Source organism: Sciurus vulgaris, assembly GCF_902686455.1.
Source record: "Sciurus vulgaris genome assembly, chromosome: 4".
Classification (NCBI taxonomy): Eukaryota; Metazoa; Chordata; class Mammalia; order Rodentia; family Sciuridae; genus Sciurus; species Sciurus vulgaris.
The window spans coordinates 42,889,033-42,906,970 of NC_136464.1; the positions used below are offsets into that span (position 1 = coordinate 42,889,033).

Sequence of the window (17,938 nt, forward strand, 5' to 3'; positions counted from 1 at the left end):
TTTCCAAGTACAAATTGTCTACATCATAGTGCAGATGTTAGAGCACAGAAGAGAAAAGCAGCTCAGGACACAACCACAAGAAAGCAAAGACTAAGCTTGAATCACCAAGGACAAAATACATACTCCAAAGGATGCCCCCAGTGATACACCTCCTCCAGTCACACTCTACCTGCCTGCAGTTACCACCTAGTAAATCCATTCAGTAGTAACACCCTGGTTAGGTTAAGGCTCTCATAACTCAATAGTTTCACCCTTGAACTTTCTTGCATTGTCTCATGCATGAATTTTGGGCAAAACACCTCACCTCTAAACCACATCAAAGCTTATCACAGCAGAATGGTTATATTTAGATTTAAATTCTGGCCCCACCACATATGAACCAGGTTATCTTGAGGTACTCAACTATTCTGACTTTAATTTCCTCTTCTGTGCAATGAGAATGATAATGACATCTATATTATAGGGTCATTGTATTAAATGAATAAATACACATAAATCACTTCCAACCCTATCATAAAAACGTCCTTTGTGTGATGCCAAGGTTTGTAGTAATAGTAATAGCAGTAGTAATGGAGTAACAAGAGTAATATTCTCTACCACTATCAAAGCACTGCACAGAAAAGAATCTGTGTTTCAGTTTTCCCTGCGAGTCCTGGATGCCTGTTATGCTCCCTTAACATATTACAGGCTCCCAAAGAAGTATATGCTGATTGATTCAAGGTGTTCAGAGCCCCTACCTTGTGTTAGAGCAGGGTCAGTCCTACAAAAAAATTGGAGTTCTGTCAGGAAGGGTGAAAGGTGGAATGGATTTGGAGAAAGCAATTGACGATTCCTTCCAGGAAAGGAAGCTCTCAGTGCTTAGGCCTCACTGCCATACTGCTGCTTCTAACTTGGGGATACTTCTGCATCTTCCTCTGAAGGCCATTCAAGACAAGACAAAGTTCCACTGGTCTTACTTGAAACAAGAGACCTTCTTGTGTACCCCTCTGTGTGTAACTTGCTCTTAACAAAGATAGGCCATCAGTGGAGCATCAAGGGAGCCCCTTACCTCTGCCTCTCTCACTGACTCCTCCTACCACAACCTCCTCTGAACCTTGTACTGACAAAGGGAGGGGACTTGGCATCCTGATGTCCCTGCTAGGAAAATACATGTCCCCCAAACAGAACCCAGAAAGAAGGTGCCATTATGGTTGAATATGTGGTGTCTCCCAAAAGCTCATGTGTGAGAGAGTGTGAGAACATTCAGGAAATGATTCATATTAGTTAATTCACTCATTTGAGGAGGTAGGGTGTGACTGGAGGAAGTAGGTCACTGGGGATGTGCCTTTGATTTGTATTTTGTCCCTGGGAAGCAGAACTCTCTTTCTGCTTCTTGGTCTATCATGAAGTTTAGGTTTGCTGGGGCCCAGAGCAATGGAGTTGACTGATCAAGGACTGAACCTCTGAGACAAACCCAGATAAACCTTTCCTCCTCAAAATTGTTCTTGTTGTGTTTTTTGCTCACAGTAACACAAAAACTAACTATATCAATGCTTAAGTGCTAAATTCTCCACATGCCAAACCCCGCATCTCCCAGACTCCAGGTTGTCATTCTTATTGTGGGTCAAGGTGGATTTGTGTCTTCCAGAGTAAAACTGGTTCAGGCAATCTGAAGCCCATAAATCCCTTCCCTACAGTATGAAGGGAAAATACTTCACTACAAATGATACATGTTGTTTCTTGGTCTCAATAAAACATTTGTCTCTCTTGTACATAATTAATTGTTAATTGAAAGCATGATGAATTATAGCTGCCTATAATTAATTTAGTAAGAGACTTTGGTGAAATATGACTGTGAGTCTTTCTACAGACTTATTTTGTTTTAGAAAGCATAGGCAGAGTTGGAACCCATGCAAATCTTCCATGACCTGCTGCATGTTGAACATTATAGATTGGTGGGGTGGGGTGAGGAGGCGTGGATGTTAGCATAAAGAAATGATGGCCTCAGTGGGGACAGCATCTGGCATTTGTATTATCCATCTCTCCCTGCATAAGGGTAAGTAGCTACTCAATTTTGAAGACTAAAGCCATCCACATGCAGGACAAAAGCCAGCCAGTGCAGGCCATGGAAAGGAGCAGAGAACTTACTTCAGGTCTGAGGCAAGAGTCTTCAAGTTAGAGAAAGAGGTGCCTATGATCAAGTGGGATGGGTAGGTAGATTTGCACCAGATCATGAATTATCTGAAGGGGCTCCCTCTTTGTCCAGATGACTGCAGAGAGACTGGAAAAAAAATGTCCCTGAAATATGAGTTTGAAAACAAACTCTCCAGTGTGTGGAACTGACCCTGTAGATTCTTTAATTTTATTTTATAACATATATTACACATCACAAGGGTGTTGAAAGACATAATAGTCAGTATTCTCAGGATATCCTGGCTAGATAGCTGCTCACCTTTTCTGGGTCAAACTCTAGTGGCAGAGGGCCCATTCTCTTCTCCAGCATCTTTGTTAATGTCAGAACTCCAAACAGGAAACTATGCCAAAAAGCAGGGAGAGAGCTGTTTTTCACCATATTTTATCAATAGTGTGTAATTAAATTTCCCTTTGATTTTTCAAGCTATTGATATTTGATTTCTCTCCTTGTTGCTTGCATGTTGATTATGCCCTTAATTTATAGTTTCCTTTAGGGTCAGTCACATTCATGAGTCACTTTCCCCAGGCTAACCCTTTGCTCTCATACCTTTCTCCTTTCTAACCTGTGGTCCCTTCCAGTGCTAACGCTCCTCTCCCGTCAATGTAAGCTCCTCTCCACTGCAGCCAGCCTCTTGTCTTGGGTGCCATACATCTTCCTTTCTGTCCTCACAGTCCCTTTTCCATCTCTACTTCACTCTCCAATCCCCCTGCCCCAACAGCCATCCTCTTCCCATCATCATGGCGGCCCCTTTCTTCTTCATACTCCTCCCCTTCCCCATATCTACTTCTTCCCCCCGTCTTTGATTTTTATAGAAGATTCAATCTCCCAACCCCAGACTCTATCACCTCACCTGGAATGATTTTACTCCTCTCTCTTATTAGAAATACTCTTCACTCCTACACAGCCCACAGTTTCTAAATGTCTAAAGCTTAGAGACTGGCTCCCATCCCTTCTACCAAGGGACCATGCGAGTCAACAAATGGTATCTCTATTTTTGTGGAAGTATCCTGTAGCATCTGATCTTTGAAAAAGAAAGTGATTGATTCCTGCCCTCACAGGTTCCATGTCTCCAGGGAACTCCTGAGACATTTTGGAGGCAGATAAAGTTGGATGTCATCCTTTAGTATCATTACAGTCCTTAGAAGAGCCTTGAATGGTGGAAAATAGACCAGATGGTCTCTATTAGTGAAGAAAGACCCTGATAATCCTTTGTTTTGTCTTATTTTTTAGAGAAACTCATTCTGCCTTTACCATCTTCCCAAGCAGAGAAGCATTTCAATCATCAGTAATCATAGATCAGATAAACCACAAGAAGTATATTTCTACCATGCAAAAATCGGAAGCAGGGAGAAGAATATAAGCAAGAAGCATTTGAGCTAGGTAGTTTGAAATAAGAAGAGCTGGTAAATAGCCTTGAAGATTTCTAGTTGAAAATGATGGCTGGCTCCCAATGCAGCCTCTCTCAACCTCTGACAAAAATACAGATGAGAACACAGGGAAAACATGAAAGTACAGCATGGTAAATGAAGTCATACAGACAGACCCATGCTAGACTCTTGAGTAATGGACTCTTACGTGGATGTAGATAAAGCTGACCTGAGAAAATCCTACTAAGGCTTCCATAGAAGGGAAACTCCACTTTAATGTTATGAAAGAGAGACCATCTTCAAATATGTGGGTGAAAACAATGATTGCCTTCTTCACTATTTGTCACTTGATTCAGAGACCTGAATATAATCAGAAAACTGGGAAACAATCCAACTCTTGCTACAGAAAATGGTACTCTGTAAAATAGGCTCAAAACTGATCCAATTTTTCCTTCATCCAGACAGGTATTTTTAACATAGAATAAAAAATGCAAATTCCAAGAAAATATTGAAGTAAAATTGTGGGTAGAGGAAATTGATGTTGCAAGTACATTCTGGGAAAGGTAGTGCCTACAAGTGAAGTGATGTAAATAAGAACTAGAATTCAAAGACCCATTTAAAGTATCCAGCTGCAATTGCTAAAATCTTAACTTCCATTATTTCATGGTGCAAGGTGCTGGGGACTGGAGATAGGAATCCATTATGTAGAAAAACGTAATGCTAGAGAAAATATTAATGTGAACACCTCAAACTTATCCCAACACTAGATGGAAGAAAGAAATTCAGGAATCCACACAACTCCCAGGTACAACCCTATGACCGTTAGTGCACCACCTCAGAAGCTAATGAATTACATGGAAATGTCATAATACCTAGGATTCACTGCACCTATCTTCCTTCAGACTCCAATTCTGAGGCCATTACATTCATAACCTATAATATTCATACCTCCCAGCATGTAAGACATCTACAGCAAAATTGTCTCCTCACTCCACACATAGTAGAATTTGCAGAATTTGTCTCTGACCTATTTCAGCTATGGTTTGGGTGCTGTTGGGAAGGCTGAGCAGAACAACACTGTTGCCATCTTAAAGATTATCTCACACCCTGTAAAACAAAGAAGAGCAATAGTACCAGAATAGAAATGCACTCACTTGGTCCTGGTCTGGTGCCTGAAAGGAATACTGTTAGGTACAGGCTTACAGGTCTTTGGTCTCAATAGAACTTGTGTTCTATTGGCAATGAGGAAGAAAGATTAAAATAACTCAACAAAAGTAAATAAACAGGGTTAATATGGAAGAGCTAACATAAAAGGGCCTTACCTCTGAAAGTCTTGCTAAAGTCAATAAGTCTGCCCCAGAAGTTTGACCAGCCCTCAGGGAGACTATACAACATCAGTTATGGAACATTAGCAAGTCTTGATATTAGAACCCAATTCTCTCCAAATTTGGGAACAGGTTAGAGCTCTTACAATCAGAAGAACAGCAAAATGGAAGAATCTCATGGAGCAGCAGGGAGGAAAGAGTCTCAGTCCCTGGAGAGGTGGCGTGGTCCCTGAGTGGGATGACTACTATGGCTGAACAAGCCAAACAAGATCCCCAAAAGGCAAGGAAGCAGGGAGATTGGGGGATTATATTTATCAGAGCATAGAGAATTAGCCTAACCCTTGCTTACTCCCATAAATATGTCCATGGGCACCTGAGTGACAGCAAAAGAGGATTCTTTCTTCTAAGAATGGATGAGAGGAACTCGTGCAGGACCCAGGCTCTTTGGGAATAGAAATCAACTATGATCTTTTGGCCAGAGGTTGCAAAATGCAACCTACATCTCATTGGACACATAAGACAGTGGGGATCCAGGAATACAGTGGAGCTCAACCTGGAGATTTCTGCACCTCAGAATCCTGACTAAATCTCAAAATCACCTGGGGAATTGTAAGAAAATCCCCAGACCAATTAAAATGAAATCTCTGAGGTTGAGACCGGGCTCAGTCTCAACTTTATTTTCATAAAGTTTCCTACATGGTCCCTAGGTGGCCAGCACTGAGAAACTCTCTCCTGGGGCTCCCCTCTCCAGGCTGCCTTGTTTGGTCTTCTAATCCATGCCATCCTGGCTATTCCTAGGCCAGCTTTCATAGAACAAAATGCCCTTCAGAGTGAATTTCTGGTGTTTGGATTCTGAAAGCTACTTAACCCCAGGTTGTTTTCTCTCATTATTATCCCACGATATTGACCACATTTTTGCTCCATGTTATTATTCTAGGTGCACACAATCATCTTTTTGCTCCTTGATGAATTCAACTGAAAAGAACAGCTGGAATTGGGGAAAAAGGAAATAAATTACTCTCTTGGTTTTGCCTTAGTTTTCTTGGGAGAGCAACTAAACTCAGAGCCACTAGAAACATGTGGATAGAAAGAAATTTGGGCAATCTGAGTGAATTGAAGATATGACAAAATTAATTAAGGCTGTGCAGGTTGTAATTTACCAATCTGTCAAAAATTTCTTAAAGAATAGTTTAACTGTAGTTAGCAGGACCTCTGCAGCTAAGTACTAGAAAGTCTGTTTTTATTTTTTTTTTTTTTTTTTTTTTTTTTTCTTTTCTTCTGCCTTTCAGGTATCTTAATTTGTTACATGCTACAGTTTATTTGCTGTGGTTTTCCTAGGGACATTTAAGTCACTTCTGGTGAAATCAGTAAATCTTAGGGACCAGTTTAACTTCCCTATTTTCCCAGGTCTGTATAGAGGTCTGGGCAGCAGAATCATGTCCCTCTCCCACAGAGACATCAACCTTCTTGTCCTGGAAACTGTGAATCTCGCACCCTACATGACAAAGGGATTTTGCAGATGTGATTAAGGTAAAGATCTTGAGATGGGAAGATTATCCTGGATCATCTGGAGTCTATAAAAGTGAAAGACAAAAGAAAGGGCAGAAATCTGAGGGTTAGGATGGAGAAGGACATGTTGGCTTTAAATCAGGAGGACATGGACCACAAAGCTTAGAAGCTGAGAACTGACCACAGCTTACAGCCAGCAAGAAAATGGGGACCTGAGTTTTAGGATAGCAAAGAAGAGAATCCAACTAACGAGTGAACCAGTAAATGAATCCTTCCCTACAGCACCCAGGAATAAACATGAGCCCCTGTGGGCACCTTTATTTTTTGGCTTAATGAGACCTGTATCAGGGTTCCGACACACTGAATTGTACACTAAGTTTGCATTGTTTAAGCAGCTAAACCTGTGGCCATTTATCACCCCAATAATAGAAAACTAATACAAGAGGGCCAGCTAAGGTGGTTGGCAAATTTGTAGAAGCTGGTATGTCAATAAGTGAAACGTCAAAGTTAATGTTGAATTCTGCATTTCTCTTCTTCCATCTCCTCCACACATGTCCCTGAAGGATGAGGAAGGTTATCATTGATTAAAAAATAATAAAAGAAAATTCTGAGATTCTTATCAAAGCCAATAATTCTATTGGGGTGGTAAAATACTCCTGCTTTTACTTTCTGTTGTATTTCTCTTCCCCAAAACATATAGATAAGGGCAGATGGGAGTCTGTACAGGATGGTGTCCTGAACAATGTCCGCACACTTGTGGGACCTGGATAGGCTCTTCCACAGAATTTGGAGCAAATATCAGTAAAGTACACCCTTGAAAGAAGGAAGAGCAGGGAGCCAGTATTTGTTTACTACCATCTATATTCTACAAAGATCTAGGTATCATGCAAGGCACCTCTTACATGTCATCTTGTTTATTTCTATAGCAGTACTGGAAAGCTAGGATTCTTATTTCTATTCTACTATAAAGAAATTGAGAAAAATTCAGGATGTTTTTAAAGTCCACACAGAGAATCCAATCTGCCTGATTCCAAAGTTGTTAAAGACAAAAGTAATAGTGTTTTCAACTTGGAAAAAAAAAAAAAAAAAATAGGAACGAATTATACCAAAGGGCACCCAGAAATCTTTATCTTGAATTTATGGCACAAAACACATTATAGGGGTGTGACTTTACCTGCCCAACCAGACCATGAGGCTTACTACTATTCTGAGTAGATAACATTGTTCAGAGGTTCTTACCCCTAAAGGACGGCAGGGACAGCAGGGACCTCTTTCACCATTTATTTTTCATTCTCATAATAATTATATTAGGTAGGTAATCTCCATATTTTCCAGATTCTGAAAGGATAAGGCACTTTCCCAAAGTTAACAAACTAATACGTGGAAAATCCAAAGTTTGGATCCTTGCTAGTCTGATCCAAACATCTGTTATAACCCTCCTATATTCCCCAAGGTCAGGATCCTGTGAATCTGGCTAGTTTAACTTTCTCCCTGGAACCTCTCAAGTCTAGGAGAATTGACAGATTGAACAGCTGTCAGTTTGGTCTTTCTGTGGTCTTGCTTATAAGAATTGGGCTATCTTGATAACTTATCACTTTACCTTCCACAGGATGTGTGTGTGTGTGTCGGGGGGTGCCCTTGAAATTTCTGTGGAGAGCTGTGGAGAGGAAATCAAGTGAACTGATCCATTAGGTAATTATACAGTCGTTGTGTGAACCAAACTTAATTGACTGAAGCTCCCAACTGGGTTGATGCAAACTTTAACACTGTAATGTGAGCTTTCCCAATGCATACTGCAGGTGTTGTATACCTCCTTTGAATACAAGGGAAACATTATGTGATTGCATAAAACATGTAGCATTCTGTTTCCAGAACTGAGAGTTCTCCCTGCCAACTACTAAGATCCTGCTAATTGATACACTGTGGTTTTTGGCCAGCCAGTGTCTTATTTCCATAATGTCAGTTGGTGGTTTTTAGTACATTTCATTTTTTTTTCTTTTTCTTTTTTTTTTTTTTTTTTTACAGTTTGCTTGCACTGTTCGCTCTGGGTATAGAGCCAATTCATCGAGCAGAGCATCCAGCATAAATTGTTGGGTACCAAGCGTGGCATTTTGGCTTCTATGTAGATTTCAGACAGAGAGACCAATTATTTCATATTAATTTGGTTATATTTGCCTGTTACTTATTTTAAAAAGAAAAACAATTTGTAGGAATACAGCTAGATTCAACCTGTGAACAAATGGTTAAGGAGCAACTTTTAGTAGAGGAACAGAAGAGGAAACTTCAATATAAGCAAAAGAATGGAGCCCTTCAGGAAGTTAAGTATCATACCCAGTGGCAAACCACTAACAAGGGTAATGGGTTGCCTATGAATTGGAAATTTTTCATGGCAGATTTATTTCCTAATCTAAAGATGAGCTACAGTATTAGTTCTAGTCTCTAAAGTCCATCTATGGCAAGATATTAACTGGACCTAATAACCTTGGAATTATGTGCATTTTTATTTAACTTTCCCAAATGAGGTACCCAGATTCTCTCTTTTTGAAGGACAAAAGATAATCAAACATCTAGAACCATTATACACTCAATGTTCAAAAATTTTAAATGTTACCCTAAATGTGATAAGATTTATGGAATTAATAAAAGTATTGGTCTTCTAAATATTTATTACTTATCATCAAGGTAATCAATATTATGATATAAGCTCTGGGTGTTCAGATTTATCTGTATTATCAACATGATTTTGAGGGAAAGTCATATCCAATGAAATTGGCATTTGGGGTTGAATCAAGTACAATTCTCAGTGTGTTAGTTTTTTGTATGATAACCTTGGTTTGTCCTAACAGTTTAGAAAATAAATCTTCATTATATCTCCTGAAGATCAGACACCCATCTGTCAGTTCATTACAGTGGTTGTAGAGAAAATATTTGGAAGAGATGATTTAACAAAAAGTAACTCTTGGCTAGAGGTTACTTCCCAACTGCAGAGAAACAGAATGGATTGCATCTTGGAAAACACAAAAGTTGGAAAGAACTCAGAACCCTGCTAGAGAGGAAACCAACCTAGAAAGGCCTCCATACAACCAGGATAACATTGTTAAGGCAGCAGACGCTGGGGAAGAATGGACAGCTTCCAAGTGTGGAGGAACAATAGGGAGCCATGTGGCCCTGACATTCTGAGGTGTACTGACAGCAGTCATCAGTGCGTATATGACAACTGGGAAAGCATGGACTATGCTGGGTGTTGGGAAACAATAACCAGAATTGTTCTTTGCTAGAATCCAAGTTATTAAGGTCAGGCAGGCAGGGACCTAGACTTAGCATCTCTTGTACTTCAAATTAGAGGAAATCACAATTAGATAAATACTGTTTTTCCTTACTAACACTCAGTCTCTCTTCTTTTGATAATAGTATCCAGTAATTTTTTTTAACGTACTCTTCTTCTCTTGCCTTTGAATGCGTATTAAACTGGGCCAATCTTACCGGAGGTCCAACAATAGGCATGACACTAATTCATATAATCAGAATATCAAAGTCCCCTGGACAAAATTGGTGCAGAGGTGGTATGACAAACCATGAACAGGCCCTGCCCATGGAAAGACTCTAAGTAGATTAAAATAGAAACTTCCAGATTTTGCCATTAGTGTGTGAAAGGGAGATTGGACAATCGAGAGCTAGTATAGCAAAAATTTCAAAGTCCAGATATTATTATTGGATCATTGCCTGCTATGTAGCATAATTATTGCTTTGGATTATAGTAGCAGATTTTTCTGGATGTTGAAGTGGCAGCATAAGTAAAAGGCACATGATCCTCTGACCTTGTGGACAGAACGTTTATTTATACAGGTGCTAGGACTTTGGGCTTGTTTCTGAACAAAAGAAAGACAAACGGGAGCCTCAACAACACAGTTCCATCCTCATCTCATCTGTATGTGTGATTATTTTGTGCTGCTTGTTAGAAAGTAAAGTACACCTGAACATAGTCCAAGTTGACAGTGCTAACTCGAACAGAATTTTATTGAGTAGTTAAACCTAGCACAATCTGGCACATGACATATCAGAAGGAATTGGAACTGACTCAGGGGTGTAATAACTGAAAGGAGAAAAAGAATCCTTATTTTTGTGAGTGTGAAAATATTATAATAAATATATAATGAAAAATCTTGCTACCATATTAAAGATCCTACCTATGACTGGGATAAAAAAGAAAAACAGAGTGAGAGATGGAGAGAGACCATTTCATGATTGCATTATTAAATTCTATATCTAAACCTATCTGTTTGGGTACTCTTAGGTCACAGGGTTCAAAAATTTACTTTTTGCTTAAATCGGTGTGGGTTCAGACTCTTTTTTTTTTTTTTTTAATTAATTTATTTATTTTTTTATTGGAAACAAATGGGATACATGTTGTTTCTCTGTTTGTACATGGCGTAGAGGCATTCCATTTGTGTAATCATAAATTTACATAGAGTAATGTTGTTTGATTCATTCTGTTATTTTTTTCCCTTCCCCCACCCCTCCCACCCCTCTTTACCCTCTATACAGTAGTTCCTTCCTCCATACTTGCCCCCCTCCCTAACCCTAACTCTAACCCTAACACTAACCCTTCCCTCCCCCCCATTATGTGTCATCCTCCACTTATTAGCGATATCATTCGTCCTTTGGCTTTTTGAGATTGGCTTATCTCACTTAGCATGATGGTCTCCAATTTCATCCATTTGCCTGCAAATGCCATAATTTTATCGTTCTTTATGGCAGAGTAATATTCCACTGTATATATATATATACCACAATTTCTTTATCCACTCATCAATTGAAGGGCATCTAGGTTGGTTCCACAGTCTGGCTATTGTGAATTGAGCAGCTATGAACATTGATGTGGCTGTATCTCTGTAGTATGCTGATTTTAAGTCCTTTGGGAATAGGCCAAGGAGTGGGATAGCTGGGTCAAATGGAGGGTCCATTCCAAGTTTTCTAAGGAATCTCCACACTGCTTTCCAGAGTGGCTGCACTAATTTGCAGCCCCACCAGCAATGTATGAGTGTACCTTTCTCCCCACATCCTCGCCAACACCTGTTGTTGCTCGTATTCTTGATAATTGCCATTCTAATTGGGGTGAGATGGAATCTTAGGGTGGTTTTGATTTGCATTTCTCTTATTAGTAGAGATGTTGAGCATTTTTCCATATGTTTGTTGATTGCTTGTAGATCTTCTTCTGTGAAGTGTCTATTCATTTCCTTAGCCCATTTGTCGACTGGATTATTTGAATTCTTGGAGTAGAGTTTTTTGAGTTCTTTATAGATTCTGGAGATTAGTGCTCTATCTGAAGTATGATTGGCAAAGATATTCTCCCACTCTGTAGGCTCTTTCTTCGCATTGCTGATAGTTTCCTTTGCTGAGAGAAAGCTTTTTAGTTTGAATCTATCCCAGTGGTTGATTCTAAGAAACCCAGAATAGCTAAAGCAATCCTTAGCAGGAAGAGTGAAACAGGGGGTATTGCAATACCAGATCTTCAACTCTATTACAAAGCAATAGTAACAAAAACGACATGGTATTGGTACCAAAATAGAAAGGTAGATCAATGGTACAGAATAGAGGACACGGACACAAACCCAAAAAAATACAATTTTCTCATACTAGACAAAGGGGCCAAAAATATGCAATGGAGAAAAGATAGCCTCTTCAACAAATGGTGCTGGGAGAATTGGAAATCCATATGCAACAGAATGAAACTAAACCCATATCTCTCACCATGCACGAAACTAAACTCAAAATGGATTAAGGACCTCGGAATCAGACCAGAGACCCTGCAGATTATAGAAGAAAAAGTAGGTCCAAATCTTCACCTTGTTGGTCTAGGATCAGACTTCCTTAACAGACTCTTTTCTTCAAACCAGAAAGAGTCCTAACTCATTTGATTTTTAGAAAGTATTTTGGAAGTTGTTTTGTGAAAACTTCAAGGGTAAAAATTCCCAAGAATGTTATTTACCTGTTGTTTCTCAGCTCTGAGCCCCTCCCTCTCTGCTCTGAAAGTCCACAAACTACATTTCCCAGAATGCATTGCCAGATATCTTCCTGTTAGTTTTGACCAACAGGGGGCAATGTGGGTAGATTAGAAGATAGGTAAAGGGAAGAAAGGATTCTTGCTGCCTCCAGTTCTGGTATCCCAAGCAGACAGCTATAGTTCCACCCCACAAGGACTTTGACATTCTCAGGTTCAACCATTATCAGCAGTGCCTTCAGAAGCTGCATTGCTCCCCTTTGGTGCACTGACACTTAGTGCTCATTATTAGCAGCAGCATGTCAACCCCCTGAACAACCCAAGTGAAGGCTGCAGAGGCATATCCTCCAATCTATCACTGCAGCTCTGATGTCCACATATTCTTCTTTCTTATCTCCATTTCTAGACTCACAAGATAAGTGAATTATTTGTATTGTCACCAAATATTGGGAGCATGAGAAGCATGTTACACGGCACTATTGTGGTAATAAATAAATGTTACAACCTACATAACTCATTTAAATCCCTTCTAAAAAATGTGGTTTTCTGTTTTCCCTAGTGGACACTGATTAACATACCAACTATACTTGCCCAAAGGGGCACGGTGGGAATTAGACAGCTTTACGGTCTCAATGAGGCTATGAATGTTAATAGGTACATGATTTTCCCAGAGACAATTGGCCAGTTACAATCCAGGTGATTACTGTGCAGTTAACCTGCTAATTCCCTGGGGATACTCCCACTAAATGACACATGGTTGTTTTACAAGTGAAAGAATACTGACCCATGATAGCAGCATTACTTATTCCACCCCACTAGAAATAACTAGAAATACTGTATATTGACCTACTCTCCCAAATGTAGAGCAAAAATCAAACAGCATGTATTTATTGCTATTGTACCAATTCCAGACTTACCCAGTGTTCTGATTATCTACTGCTATTCAACTACTCCATCCTAGTTTAGTGACATAAAACAATAACTATTTTATTATTATCTCTGATTTCAGATTTGTATCAGGTAGAGCAAGAGTGGTTTTTCTCCACTCCACAATGTCTAGGGCCCCTGCTGGAATTAATTAGTAGCATAGATTCAGATGGCTGGGCTGATCTCTTGGGGAGTCTTCTTCACTCACAGGTCTAGAAGTTTGACTCAGAGTACCTCCATGTTACCTTCCATCACAGAAGCCTAAGTGTAGTCACACTTATTACATGGTGACTTGGGGCTCAACGAATGAGTATTCCACAAAATAAGGCAGAAGCTGCATGGCCTTCATGACCCAATCTCACTTCTTTCCTCCTCCATTTTTCTTGGAAAGTAATGTGCAAATAAAGTTAGCCTTCCTTGTTTAAAGGTCATATTTTCATTGTATCATCAATATTATGAAGTCTTTGTACTAGCCGTGATTCCAGGAATCACTAGCATAACCTAAGGAGGACTCAGAGTCATTTGATTTCCATTTTCTCAGGTAGTTTAATTGATCATGAGGTACCCTCTGGAAATACAGTTGTAGGCAATCTGACATCTGAAACCTAAATGCAGGACTCCATGTTCACAAATGCTTATGATTGCTAAGCTGCTTTTTCACATTGCATCATATTTTAGATATCTTCCTAGCCTATATCCTCATGTCTTCAAAAATGGTATGTTTACCACAGTATGGACCAGGAGTGGTCATCAGATGAGATGGATAAAGCCAAAAAAAAAAAAAAAAAAAAAAGCAATCCAAGCAATCCTTATCACTGATTGATAGACACTGGTCCACTGATTCTTAGGGGAACTTGTTAAATGATCATACCACAAAGAGGCCTGGGGGTCTCACATAACGAAAGCAATCACTGATAAGTTCTAGAAAAAATTCGCAGATGAATTCCTGATGTATATGGGTATTCCTGCCCAGTATATTGTATTTTGGGTTCTGAGCACTAATATGCCCTTCATCAAAGCAGCCATACACTGGATTTAAATGAAGAGTAAATTTACATAAACCCTCACACATTAAATAAAGGAATGGAAAGTAATCCCAGTACTAGTAAGTTCTATCACAAATGGAAACTAAAAGGAAGTTCTAAAATAAAAGAGATTATGGATTATCTCCAGGTGGCACCATCCATGGATAATAGAAAGGGGGCTGTTCAAAGGCTGTCCACAGGGGGAAAAAGGTTACGCATAAAGGCCAAAGCAGTTTGGAATAACTGCTGACTTCAGACTTGTTCCTATTAACATATGCTCATAATGCGATTACTGTTCCCAATTCTAATTTAGTATCCCCTCTGTAAGACCTTCTGGCATGGTCATTAGGAAATCTGGATTGATTACCTTTTGTTCTTGCCTTTGCCTCTAATATTTGGCTATTTTCAGACCACAGTCTTGACCATTGCCCAGATATTTTGATCAAAAGTCAAACTTCCTCAAGGGTTTATAGCATACACAGCATTACAACTTAGAGCTCAAACTATAAAACTTCTCAAGAGCACAACTCATGGATCTTATCTGAGTCCAGTATTCACTCTCTTGATTTATTGCAACAAATCTCTCAATGTTGCTCTTTCCTTCCCACCTCCCCTCTCTATCTCCTTAGATATTGCCTGGACTGCACCTGGAGGAGGCTGGCCAGCACCAACATTGGATGGAGAACAGCCAGAATCTGGCTCATTTCATTCAGAAATGCTCAGGAAGCACTCAAGAGGTGGATTTGCAGAACCATACATGATGGAGAAGGAAAAAACAGAAAAATAAAACATAACAGTTCTGTTCTAGGATAATGTTTTGTTTATTATGTTTTTCTTCTACGGAGTGAAAATATCTTGCCCAAAAGAACACACTGCTGTTTCTGATAAATTGCCAGAAATACTCCTTGCAAGACTCAGAAAGCAAGGTCTCTATTTGTTTCTACGGAAACCTCAGCTTGACATGAGGCATCTCAAACTACAGTAAACTGCAGACACTAACAAGACCTGACCCACAAAATAAGAGAGTGAAAAAGAGAAAGGCATGTTAGAACTACAAGGAGAAAGAAGGAATATAACTTTTGGTTCCTAGGCCATGGGAAGCCACAGAGCCTGGCATGTGATGCAAATGAGAGTTCTTATTAATGGTATGAACAACTTCTCTTCCCCAATGCAGTCCTTACTTACACATCCTTTTTTAACTCTTGAAGCACTTACCTACCTCTGCCCAAGTACTGGTATCTTCCTTCCTTACTACTCATGCCATTCCTGCTTCCAACAGAACTGATACAGAGCCAGAGACTTGGTGAATGCTCCTTAATACAGCCATCTGCAGATTCAATAAAGCAAAGCTTGCACAACCTGCTAAGGTTCTGCAGCTCTCTACAGATGCCCTCCCTATCACTCACCTCTGTAGCTACTGCCTCCATCTTCCTGACATAGCCATCCCTGTCCAAACTCCTTTCTGCCCTCCCTGAAGTTCCATTATCAGAAATGGTCTTTACCATGCTGTTCTACCCAGGATAACTCTGTTCCAGGACCACAGATTCCACGACTAGAAGTATAACTTCCCACCACCCTAGGTAGGTGCAGCTACCTGCTTCAAAACCAACCGGTACTGACCCTGAATGTATATTCACTCCACTGTCCCTAGGCAACAACTAGTTTCAACCCTATCAACCATTTTCCCTCCTTACCTCCCTGTGGCTACTTTTACTCCTGCTACTATCTAGACTAATTCTATACATCTTACATCAAAGATTAGTCCCTTATCTTTGCACTCTATCAAGGACCTGTCAATACAGTGAAGCAGCATCAGAGTTCACCTACAATGAGGAGCATACATTTCTGAAAGAAACACAAAGCTGACAGAACATCAAGGGCAAAGGCTCAGTTTGAAAACTCTTGAGAGCTAAAGGAAGTTTCATTGCTGGGTTTGACTCCGCTGGGTGGTGACGACTGCTGAAAAGAGATTTTGATGCAAAAATTGAATGCCAGCCTCCCTCTCTATTGTGAAGTCCTGAATACAGCAAAATGAGCTTCTCTCTGAGCTTAAAATAGTGGCTCTCAAACTTTAATGTGTACAAGAATTACCTGAAGGGCTTGTTAAATCATAGTATTGGACTCCACCCTCAGGGTTACTGATTCAATAGATCTTAGGTGGAGGTTGAGAGCTGGTATTTCTAGCGAATCCTATTGGATACTGTTACTATTGGCCCAGGGACTATACTTCGAGAACCACTATATAGAGGTTGCTTTTGCAGAAAAGAACCCTGTTCTTTGGAGAAAAGAGAGCCTGTGGTTCAGAAGGAGAAAATGACAAGAGTCCTCCAGGAAAGACTCCAAGATGTTTTCAAACTCCTCTGGGTGAGAAAGGAAGAAAGACCAGCAGAAGAGGCATGTGTATGTGGTCTAGTCACCATGGCAATAGACTTTGATGCTCAGGGAACTATTAGTTATAGTGAAAGCAAGCTTGTTAATTTTCCAAAACCAGAAAGTAAACCTGTCCATCTGAGTTATATGGCTGAGGCTGATAGATCAAGATGTAAAAAGCGAAAGATATAGAATATTAGTAATAGTGGAGATACAATGGAGTGGAAATTAACTGAAAAAAAATGGGAGCACTAACCTCTGTTGCCCATTTTCAAAATATTAGAAGCTCAAATTGCTCTCATTTGTGTTTGATTATTTGAAAGATAGCACGAGATTAGTCTAATTTAGTTTGGTGCATTTTCACCAAGCATCTGCAAGACCCTGTGCCAGATGTTATTGACACAGATAAAAGTAATGAGCTTCTGCCCTCAAGCTGTGCACTGTCTGATTACTCAGACATGGATGGTCCTCTAGCCCCAGGACTCATCATTAAGAACATAGTGCTATGGTTAAGAATATGGATTGTGCCACATTGGCAGCTCTGAAAAGCCATCTTTGCATTGTTCCTGGGTCCAGCTCCACCGTTCGCCACAGGCAGCTTTATCTGGACTCTAGTTTCCTTTTTAACCCACTGCATTAGATCACGGTGGCATGCCCCACCGTGTCAGACATGGCTGTGGACACTAGTTCTGAGATCACCATCAAGGACTTAAAGGAGAAGAAGGAAGTTGAGGAGGAGGCAGAGAATGGGAGGGAGAGATGCCCCTGCTAGTGGGAATGCTAATGAGGAAAATGAGAAGCAGGATGCTGACAATGAGGTAGATGAAGAAGAAGAAAAAGAGGGTGATGAAGAAGAGGGGGAAGATGATGGTGAGGAAGAGGATAGAGATGACGATGAGGAAGCCGAGGTAGCTATGGGCAAACAGGTAGCTGAAGAGAGGAGGAGGAGGATGTTGACATCAGAAGACCCATGAGGATTACTAGACAGCGAAAAAGGAAAAATTAAAAGAAAAATAAAAGGCCGCCATAACTTATTCACCCTCCACTTCCTGTTTCAGAATCTCAATGTGGTCACCTTTGAGTAGAGAGGCCCGCCAGCCTGGGCAGTGCTACCCACAGATGACATGCACTCTCCAGCACCCAACCAAAAACACGACGTGAATTTGCAACAGGGGAGGGAGAAAAAAAGAACCCAAACTTCCAAAGCCCTGCTTTTTTTTTTTTTCTTAAACGTACTTACA

The 17,938-nt window shown here is 40.1% G+C and overlaps 1 pseudogene across 1 annotated transcript; it reads left to right on the forward strand.

The window, feature by feature from the left end:
- The first annotated feature begins 16,640 nt into the window (after nt 1-16,640).
- Nucleotides 16,641-17,703, forward strand: LOC306658898 (annotated as a pseudogene). Its single transcript has 2 exons — nt 16,641-16,727; nt 17,338-17,703. The product of its transcript is annotated as an uncharacterized misc_RNA (transcript).
- The last annotated feature ends 235 nt before the right edge of the window (nt 17,704-17,938 follow it).